The 11,369-nt window shown below is 36.5% G+C and overlaps 1 pseudogene; it reads left to right on the top strand.

Annotated features, from left to right (window-relative positions):
- The first annotated feature begins 4,276 nt into the window (after positions 1-4,276).
- On the top strand, positions 4,277-4,375 carry LOC132267955 (small nucleolar RNA R71; annotated as a pseudogene).
- The last annotated feature ends 6,994 nt before the right edge of the window (positions 4,376-11,369 follow it).

The following is an 11,369-nucleotide window of genomic DNA, read 5'->3' as shown; positions in this document are numbered from 1 at the left end:
AGTTCATTGTCAAGTTACAAGTCCATTACATATAAGACGCAACCATGTGAATTAAATTCCATACAAGGGAATTTATTAAATATAAGTTTGAAGACTTATCCGATTATTCTTGATTTGATACACGTGAAGGAATTTGCCAAGGAAATCATGAATACAAGGTTAGAAACTTAATCTAGCTCATGGAACCATTGAATGGATTTTAATTAATTCATTTAATTAAAATCTCTAGATTTTAAAAGTCATCCAAATGACCTCAAATTAAGGTATGTTATACAATATGTCAAGACTTGTTTTAAAACCATGATACAAGTAAGTTTTAAGCAAGATGCTACCTTGAGTATTAAGCTTTAATACTAGAAAAATAATAATTAAAAGGTTTCAAAACCTAATCAAATATTCTAGATTTAATATATATAAAACTACATGACATGCACATCAAGAATTTCAAGTCGGAAATCAAATGGAGTGAATAGTACACTCGGGGCAAATTAATTAATAAATACTAAATTTTAAAAGATCTCCGATTACTCTCAATTTAATCTATGTTGAAGATCATGCTAGGGCCTAATATGATATACTAACACATATTGATTTCAAGCTAGTTAAGACCATGTGAATTAATCTTTCACCTAAAATAAATATTAAATAAAATCTTTAATACTTATTTAAATGCTCTAAATTTAATACACGACAATGAGCATATCATGGGGCAATATAATATCATGCTACATGTTTAAACTAAGTCATGAGCAACCGGGAAAATCAGATCCCATACAAGAAAAATAAATAATAAAATCTCTAGATTTTATATTTAATCATGCCAACAAGTTGAATAAGCATCACAAGCATGCTATACAACAAGAAAAATAAATTACAACACCCCCTACCTCGATTTGAGATGAAATCTCAAAAGCCCACCGGAACAAAACTGCTCAAAATCCGACGACACCGAACGGTTTTGTCAGGGACTACACTGGGAACAAGAATCCGCAAGAAGCCCCATGAAAATCACAACTTGACTTCAAACCCAAACTCAAAAACTGGTCAAAAACGAGTTCTAACAAGGGTAAAAGGTGCGCGGCATCAAGAGAAACAATAAACGTTAAGGGCGAAGACTTTTCGCCAAAGAAAAGTGGACCAAAAGAGGAGAGAGAAGATGGCAGCCACGGCTGCCAAGGAATTCGGCCAAGAGAGGGGAGGAAGATGATCAAGTATGACTTTTTGACTTAAGACCCCCCTATTTATAGAAAACCTAAAAAACTGCCCCGAAAGGGCCCAGCCGGGTTTGGAAAAGTGGATTTTGAGCAAACACGCTCAAACAGCAAAACTCCATGAACAAAAAAGATTCAAAATGAAAAAATATGAATAATGGAAGAAACGGCGTCAAAAACCAAGATCCAAGCAGAAAGTTATGCCTCAAACAAGTTCGACGGCAACTAGGTCCAAAAACTCTGAAACTGGAGAAAAATGACCAGAAATAAATTCTGTGAATTTATGAGTCGATGAAAAGTAAAAATGAATCCCGTATGAGGATCCAGGCTCCAGATGAGGTATTTTGTAATAACTTTCGTTAATTGCACAATGGCCCCTACAAAAAGGGTTAACTGCGAAACTGTCCCAGAATGAAAATATCTTCCAAAAGATATTTTCTTAGATGCCCCTGAAATAAAATATCTTAAAAAGATATTTACGAAAAATACCCCAAGAAAAGAAAATAATTCCAAAGAATTGTGCATCCATGCCCCTATAGACACTGGGAGCAACCAGAGTACTTTCTTGCAAAAGTAAAGATACGTATTTCGAGAAAACCATTGAAGAAGAAGACACGTGAAGTCAAAAACCAACTCCGAGCATGAAAAGTGAGGTTACGCCAAAAACTAGCAAATGGGGAAAAGACAGAATAGGGAAAAGGACAAAAGTGAATAGTATCCCGAAAACTAAAAATGTGGAAAAGACTTGGTCCTCAAAGGAAGTTATCAATCCACATGAAAGAGTCTCAGAAGCCAATTCTAAGCACTTGATATGACACTAAACTACGAGAAACAGATCTCAGAAAAGAGAATTAAACGGAAAAAATCTATCCGTAAAATTTCAGGAAAAAGGAAAGGGAGTTAAATGACCGGGTCATTACATGAAGTGCATCCCCTCTTTAATGGGGTGATAAGTGCTTTGAACTCCACCTAACAAATGGTTCTTTAAGGAACTTGTTGGATTAAGCTCAAAAGATGTTTTCGATCCTTGGTCAATGCAATCTTTGGGCTTCCACGCCCTTTCAAAACAAGATTTTGAAACAACTTTCTTTGGTTTCAAGATTGAAGTTGGACTTTTTAAAATTTTGGTCTCACACAAAAGCTCAATTCCTTCACTTTTAAGGTCATGACATTTATCTACAACATTAATCTCTTCATGCTTGTCAAATGAATTGGGGGTTGGATTAAAAATATTCAACTTTACCTTCATGTGGCTAAATGAGATCTTCATTATCCCTGTCCTATAATTGATGTTGGCATTTGCGGTTGCCAAGAAAGGACGGCCAAGGATAACGCGAATTTGGCTCTTAGGATTTGGGACCAGTTCCGTATCAATGACAACGAAATCGACGGGAAAGAAGAATTTATCAATTTTAATCAAGACACCCTCAGTAATACCCCTATGCTTTTTGATTGATCGGTCGGCAAGTTGTAAAACTACCAATGCTGGTTTTAAGTCTCCTAAGCCTAATTTGACATATACCGATTATGGAAGAAGATTAACACTAGCTCCTAGGTCAAGAAGAGCCCGATTAATGATATGATCACCAATGATGCATGAAGTAGTAGGTGACCCGGGGTCCTTAAACTTGGGGAGAGTGTAATGTTACAAAATTAAGCTCACTTGCTCAGTTAAGACCACTTTTCTAGATGCTTGGCTTTTGTTCTTCCGCTTTTGGGTGCATAAGTCTTTCAAGAATTTGGCATAAGCCGGAATTTGCTTGATTGCATCTAAAAGTGGAAGATTGACTTTCACTTGCCTAAACACGTCCATGATTTCATTGATTTTGGCCTTTTGCTTGTCATTTGAAATGGATCCTTGTAAGGCATCCGAAAATGGAGCTTTTGGTTCAAAAACCTTTTCAGAATTTTTCTTTGAAGTCTCTTTAACACAAGAAGTTTTCAAATCATTTTGCACATCTTTCTTTTCAAAATCACTTTTCAACACATTCTCATTTATATGGTCATACACATGCAATGAAGGAGGAATATGATATGAAACGGGACGGGTGTCAACTCATGGTTGCACTGGTTCACTCTCTTTATTGGACATACCCACTTGGTTGTCCATAATCTTTCCACTTCTCAAGGTAGTCACCGCATTGACATGCTTTATTGTGTGACCTTCCGATAAGGAATGAGTCTCCATAACACATTGTTGCTTTTGTGGGGCATTCAAAGGCATTTTTCCTTTCTCTCTTGCATTCAAAGTACTAGCTATTTGCCCTACTTGGGTTTCTAGCTTAGCAATGGATTGAGAGTGAGAATGAAACAATTGTGTGTTTTCCTCCAAAGTGCCCAAAGCAGTTAAAACTTTCTCTTTAATAGCGGGACTTCTAACATTTCCTTGGGAATATGATGGTTGATTAGGAAAATGAGAATTTGAAAATTGGTTTCCTTGTGATTGATATGATGATCTAAAATCTTGGGAACCTTGGCCTTATAGTGGAGGTGGAATGTATTTACCTTGAAAACCGCCTTGGGGATGGTTTGAGCCCTCCCCTTGGTTTTTCCAAGAGAAATTTGGGTGATTCCTCCAACTAGGATTGTAATGATTTCCATAAGGATTCTGCTCTTGATTAGCAAAAATAGCATTTGCTTGTTCATGATTCTCACTTTGCACATGTCCATGGGGACAATTGGAAGTAGAATGTAAAACACTTGAACAAGTCATACATGTTTCATTAGATGCATGATGAGAATGGTTAGGGAAGGAAGATACTTGATTCGCCGAGTTTTGGTTGATAAAAAATTGATTAAACCTTTGAGATAATGATTTTATCTCGGCGGTAATTTCATTGGAGTGATCGACTTGATGTAAGCCAACACTCTTCCTACCACTAGAATTTTTACCATTCTTTAAAGATAAAGTACGATGCAAAGAATTTTCACTCATATTCTCATAAAGACGCCACACGTCATCCTCATGCCTATCAATGTAAGAGCCACCCATGGAAGCATCAACCATGCCTTTGTAATTGTCCGATAAGCTCTCAAAGAAATATTGAACTAATTGCCATTTAGGCATGTCATGATGTGGACACTTCCTAAGCAATTCATTAAAGCGTTCTCATGCCTCATGAAATGTTTCTCCATCCCCATGTGAAAATTCTCGAATTGAGGTTCTCATGGCATTGGTCTTAGAAACCGAATAGTATTTCTTCAAGAACTCTTGTTGCATTTCTGCCCAAGAAGTTATTGAAAAAGGCCTAAGATTGTTAAACCAATATTTTGCCTTGTCTTTAAGGGTAAATGGAAAAAGTTTAAGCCTTAAGACCTCTTCCGGCATGTCCGTATATTTTACGGTGAAACATACTTCAAGAAACTCATCCAAATGCTTGTAAGGTTCTTCACTTGGAATTCTATGATAGTTAGGAAGCATTTGAATGGTTTGTGGCTTAATTTCGTAGTGATGTGCTCTAAATGGTGGCAATTGAATGTATGTGGGTGCATTATATTCATTAGGCACATAGTGATCTCTTAAAGTAAGGGAGGATTAGCAATTGGAGGTGCAACATGGGCACTTTGGTTGCCTTGAATGATGGGAGGTGGTGGAGCATAGATTGGCCTTGGCATTCCCAATGGAACTTGGCCTTGTTGTTGTGGTGGATGAACATATGGCCTTGGCATGCTTAATGGTACTTGCATGTTATCATGATGCACATTGGGGTGGAGGATACCTTGTTGGTCTATGTGACCGAGGTCTTCTACATGGTCCTCATTGTGTCCTTCCGTTGATACAATGGATTGACTAGAACTACCTCTCCCCTTAGGGTTTAAAATAATGGATTCAAGATAAAAATTTAAAGGGACAAGAGTGGGTTTCAATGATCTATGACCATGCATGCATAATGCAACACAACAAGCAATAACAACAAACACTTCACCTTCACAACAAATCAATAATTAACAAACTTCCTCCACATACAATGTTCATACTCCCATGCTTAAACAAAATGTAAGAAAAGTAAATTGCCTCCACGCGGGCTCATGATTTTTCTAAGAATTGAATTACAAGCCTCCACGCGGGCCGATGATTAGACTAAGGGATGAGTAAAGAAAAGTTCACAAAGGTCCTTTAGCACTTCAACTCTAAATTTATAGCTTAGCTTAGCAATTTTTTTTAATTTTTAGCCTTTTTCCTTGCTTGCTTAGCTCCTTTGCTTGAACGCTCCTTTGCTTGAACGCTCCTTTGCTTGCTTCCTAGCTCAATGCTCCTTATCAATCGAGAACAAACATAATAACTAATAAAAATTGAAAACAAAGTAATGACACGATCAAAAGAGTACTAATTCCTAATTGATTCCACAAATACGACGTTGCCAATCAATCAATCCCCGGCAACGGCGCCAAAAATTGTGGTGTCTTTCTTGGAGGTTGCACAAAACTATGCACAAAACTTTGAATTTGGAAATTAGTGTCAAGTGGGCACCACAATTTAAATTTATAAACCGTTTAACACCTATACTATGTAGTATGAGTGAGAAGGGATCGTCCCAAGGGATTGAGTTGTCGTACTAGCTTGAAGAATCAAAATTAGGGTTAGTAGGTCGAGTGATCAAAATAGTGGTTGGTTGGTTGAATTACACTAGATGCAAATTAAACTAAAGTAAGTAATAATGCAATAAAGAGAATAAAAGATAGAGAGATATCTTGGGGTTTAGAGATCACCACTAAGCATAGCTTTTTTACACCTTTAATGAATGATTAATGAGGGGAAGAATATGTATTGCAATAAAGTGTGTGTGTGTGGTTGTTTTAACAAGCATGGATGACAAATTAAGCATATATTGTCTAAACAACATGGTGGATAGCATAACATATCAAATTAAGCCATTAATCCTTTCTTTAAGCTCACAATCCAAACATATCACAAGGTTAGAGATATATGTTACTTGCTTTTCATAAGTATGGAACATTAACAACAAGCATGGATTATTCTCCCATTTAACAACTACACTACAACTAAGCTAATAGCATGAAATTAAACTAATTAAACTATGGGAGAGGCACAATCCATCAGGCAATGAGTATGAACCATCAAATAAACCACAAGAACATGACATTAAGCACTAAGTCTTGACAATCTCTAGATCTATAGCATCAATACACATAGACATGCTTCAATAACACAAGAAATAGAGACAAACACATGAACATCTATTCTAGCATACATAGACATATAGATAGAATGAAATGATCAATTGGAAGCATTAAATCACATAAATCATTGATTAAACAGCTTTCAATGACCTGGAAATTTAACTTTTTTGCACTGGAGGAAGTTCGATCGGTCGAACCTTGGACTTGGATCGATCGAACTTGCTGAAATCTATCGAACTGAGGCTAGATCGATCCTCAATGGCGGCGCCTTTTTGGATAAAAACAAATCTGAGATATTTTGAAGATATTTTTGCGAAAAGGACAAAAGTGGTTGGTAGGATGGTACAACTAGATAAGATCAATCATTTGGATAAGGACAAGAATGTTCGATCGATTGAAGAAAGAAGTTGGATCGATCGAACTTTTGAGATCTTTGAACAGAGACAAACATGGCTCAGAATTATCTTGAAGTGCTGAGATCGATGAAAGTTGGATCAATCAAACTTTTCTTGAGGTCGATCGAAGTTGCTGAAATTCCACCCTTTACTTCCTTTTGCTTTACTTTGCTCATTTCTTTGATTAATCCCAGAATTGCTTCAATTATGCTCTTATTTGGCTGAGTTAGCTTATTTTGGGGATAAGTATCTGAAAATGGAAATAACACGAAATTAATACAAAACGGTAAAATAAAATAGATAAAGGTTCTAGAATACCTAAGCTTAAGGGGTTTAAATATGTACTTTCCAACGCTCATCAATTTGTAAGGAATTATCGAATGTCTTTCATGTTTTTAAGTTCATTTATATTAAAATGTTTGAAGTAGCTTGGGAATGATCTTATAGATTCATTTGGAACATAAACGTTAGATGACATGACCCACTTTTTATCGTTTTCGTATTTTAGATTTCAAGTTGATAACTTTGAAAATCTATGTCTTCATGTGTTGTGTTAGGAATTCTAATTATACAAAATTGTTATATTTAGTTATTTTTGCACTTTAGATTTCAAGTTGATAACTTTGAAAATCTATATCTTGTTGCTTTGTATAGCATGTTCTAATGTTGTTTGGAATTGCATGAATGATGTGATTTATGCTAGAAATGATCTAAGGTGGCTTAGGATGCGCTCTGAGTCTCACCTTTGACATAGACGTTAGGTGGCAGGATCCTTTTAAATTGTTTCACCTTAAGGTGATATTCTTGTAAAATGTTAGGTCTATGCATGATCATCTCCTACGAGTAGCTTTATGTTGCTCACCCCAATTTACCAGGGTATTTTTCAGGTACAGGAATCAAGGTTTAAGATTATCATTATGCTTGGATGATTGTAGACTTGAAGGTTTTAATTGTTGTAAAGGTTGGCTTGAAATGCCACTTGTAGCCCTTTTATGCCAAAATATGTATATTTGATTCTAAACATGAATTGTGTACATGAGTACGCTCTTTACTATATATTTGACATGTAGGAGATGAGGCCATAGGCCAACAACATCTAATTTGTGTTTTATGCATTTTCACTTTCAAGGAATATTATGAAAATATTAAAAAATGTCAAGTTATTGCTTCACCATGTTTACATCGGGTGGGGGAATTCCATTTTGATTCTTTCATAGGGTCTCATTAATTATGCATGAAGTGTGGCCAAGGGTAAAACAGTAATTTGAAACCATTTTATAATTTTAAGTTTCAAAATTGCATTTTTGGTATTTTGGGTTGGGATTTGTTGAAAGTGAATGTAGTGCATGATCTGGTTGATGTGTTCAATCACAGATTCAGTGGAAAGAAGAACAAATTGGCTCGTATTGTTTTTGTAGCTGCGTTATATTTTATTCGGGCAGAAAGGAATGAAAGGATGCATCATGATATATGTCGAGCTCCTTTGGAGTTAGCTAAGTGTATTATTTGGGAGGTTCTTGATGTCATGGGGGTTACTCTCCAAGATGTTTTGTAATCTTTGTTTTTTGTTAGCTTTATGTTTTCTTTGGCCTGTTTTTCTAATAGGTTTTGGTTTTGTTTAGTAATGCCCTTACTAATTTTCCATGTACTATATTGTCTATATTTTTTTATAAAATCCTTCATGTAGGAAAAAAAAAAAAAAAATTTAAGTTTCAAAATTTCCTTTTTATGTGTTTTTTTGTCTTTTTGGCCGTTCAGGGGTCAGATTTTGCATCAGCGGTATTTTTAAGCCGTGGATCATTGTACCGCGTCCTAATAGGTAAGTTACATCTACGTGCATAATCATTTTTGAGAAAAACTCTTTCGTTGGTGAAATGAGCCTCCTATGGACTCATTTCACATTTTTGTTAAAAAATCTTGCTTAAGGTCATTTTGGAGATTTTCTTTGGGAAATAAATTCCAGTCTTAACTCTGTCACTTAGAAAACGTGATTTGTGGGGGAGTTTCTTCACGACATTTTTCCAAAAAATGTCATCTTGGTGTCAAAAACCGTGTTTCAATCTCATTTTTTTGCTTTTTCTACTATTTCTGTTGTTTAGGTTCAATTATGGTCATGTTGAACCAGTTCAGGAACTGTTGAACTGGTTTAAGGTGTCATTTTTCATTTAGCATAGCTTTCTACCAATGTTGGACCGGTTCAAGAATGTTGAACCGGTTTAAGTCTTGCAGAACCTGTTTGTAGGTTCAGCTTTGGCCTTCCAACTTTGAACTATCGTAACTTCTTCGTTTCGACTCCGAATTGGTCTGTTCTTGAGTCTAAACGGACCGCGTCAAAGTAAGATTTCCAATGGCAGCAATTTTAATTTTAGATTCTTCTCTTAGCTCAAGATATTCTTATTTTAGTGAGAGGGTGTCAGTTTTGGTTTGAACCGGGATAGGGTTCATTTGGGATTTCACTTCCTTTGGCATTGGGACTTAATGTGAATTTACCAAAGGATGTTTTTGGATGTTTGTGATCTCATTTGACTTGTTGGAAGTTAAATTCCTTCCTCTTGGGGTAAAATGACCATTTTACCCTTGGTCCTTCTTTTGGTAGTGTTTTGATACCCATGTCTTTGTTTTTGCTTCCGTTGAGCCTTGAAATTTCTCAAAGGGCCATTATTGTGTCTTAGGGATGATGTACATCTCTATGGACTTATTTTTGTTTTGCTTCTGCATTTTGGATCCGCTTCGGGTTATCACAGGACACACTAGGTTGAAAAATCTAAGGTCGTCACAGGTGGTATTAGAGCTCCTAGGTTTAAATACCTTGGATGACGGGTTTTGGGTGCATATCATGCTTATGTTGCCATGCTCTATGTGCTTATATGCTTCATGATAACATGTTTTGGCTTGATAACATGTTTATATGCCTATGTGCTATATGTGGCATGTCGTTGTTTAACATGATTTTATTCTAATGTAAAGAGCATGACATATGATGTATGCCAGATTAGATTTGTATATACATAATTGTGTTCCATATTTGGCATGACACGGGATTGGTCATTAAGGCTTGAGTTAAGGTTGATAGTGATTGTAGTCACAGTTTCATGGTAGTGTAGGTTGTTGTTAACCTAACATGGGTTTTGAGGTAGGTGGTAAGTCACCTTTTGTTTAGGCTCTCGTGAGGTGAGTCATTTGGCATTGCCGTAGTGCTGGATTTGTTGGTTTTGGGCCATGATAAGGTTATAGACCTCTTAGGATCCTTGGTTATTCGGGATGATTCCTCTGGGATTACAATTTTTGTGGGTGGGTGCATGGCACTGTCATGCTACCATACTGGTTAGCTACAAGTGCAGTTCGGATGGAATCAATGTTAGTTTTTCTTTGATAGGCGTTGTTCTTTTGATCGATGATGATGATGGCTGTCTTGGGGATCATCCATAGTGATTAATTTGGTTGTTGTTGGTATGGCTATAGTTGCCATTTTCTTTGAGTTCTCTATGCGTGATGACGCTTTTGGGATCAAGTCAATTGATTGATGTTTCGGGTAGAGAGAGCATTGTAATGTTAGTGTCACATCTAGATTCATAGATGAATTGTTAGAGTCTTACCATTGTGGTAAAGGCTCACGTTTGTTTTGAGATAGGTTGTTGTCACATTGGTTTTTGAAGTTAGTTTATGGTTAGGACTGGTCTTTCCTTTTACTTAGACACTCTAGGACACGATGTCCATAGGGTTCATTGTTATATCATTTTTATCTTTTGCAGTTTCGTTTATTACCATGTTAGTAGTATGATTTATGATGTAGTGATGCATGAGTAGGTGGAAGTGTGTCCACATTGCTTTCTTGTTGTGTGGCATTAGCATGCCTTCTTTATATACTTAAAGATGCCATATTGTTAGTGTGTTTTAATGACATGCTTTTATACTTATGTAGAGACGTGCTGCATGTACCCTTGATTTCATCTATGTGAGTAGATTTACTTTCTTGGTAGTTGCACTTCTTGGTTTTGCTCACGACTTCCAATTTTAGTTTTCCCTTTTATTCCCTTTTGGTATTTGTCATGTTGACATTTATGGGAAAATAGGGTTTCTCTTCTTTTCTTGGTTCGAGTAAGGGACTTCATAAGGAGTGAGTCTCTTCTCTTCGTTGCGTTATGCACAGCTTTGGGGTTGGCTGGTCCATGAGGATCACCATTGTTGTCTTGAGTCCTTGGTGAGGATTTGGTTGATTTTGGTCGACTTACTTCCATGTAGGGGGTAAGTCTTTGACCTTGTTGTCTTTCATTTTAGAGACAGAGTTGTGGTGTTATTCTTCTTAGGACTGGTGGTTCCCTTTCTTTCATTTCTTCCCTTGGGGAGTTTTGCCGTGGTTATTGACGGGTTCTGGTGCTCAGTGTGAGTGGATTAGTGTGAGATCATTTTACGGGGACTTATGTCCATTTGATTGAGGATTTGGTTGACTTGTTATCTAAGTTTGACGTTGTTTAGGGATGTCTTTTGGAGACTTGTTTCAGTTTTAGAGACCTTGATGTGGTTGACTTGTATGAGGAGTTTTGAAGGATCGCTGTTGGATATGGCTTTTTTGTGGAGTTTTCTCGTCTTAGTTATGACTAGGCATGGTCTTGAGGAATTA

This window comes from Cornus florida, unplaced genomic scaffold (assembly GCF_030987335.1).
Source record: "Cornus florida cultivar Cherokee Brave unplaced genomic scaffold, ASM3098733v1 CherokeeBrave_3.0.0_Hap2_Chr07, whole genome shotgun sequence".
NCBI classification, from domain to species: domain Eukaryota; kingdom Viridiplantae; phylum Streptophyta; class Magnoliopsida; order Cornales; family Cornaceae; genus Cornus; species Cornus florida.
This window is presented reverse-complemented; position numbering and strand designations above follow the sequence as displayed.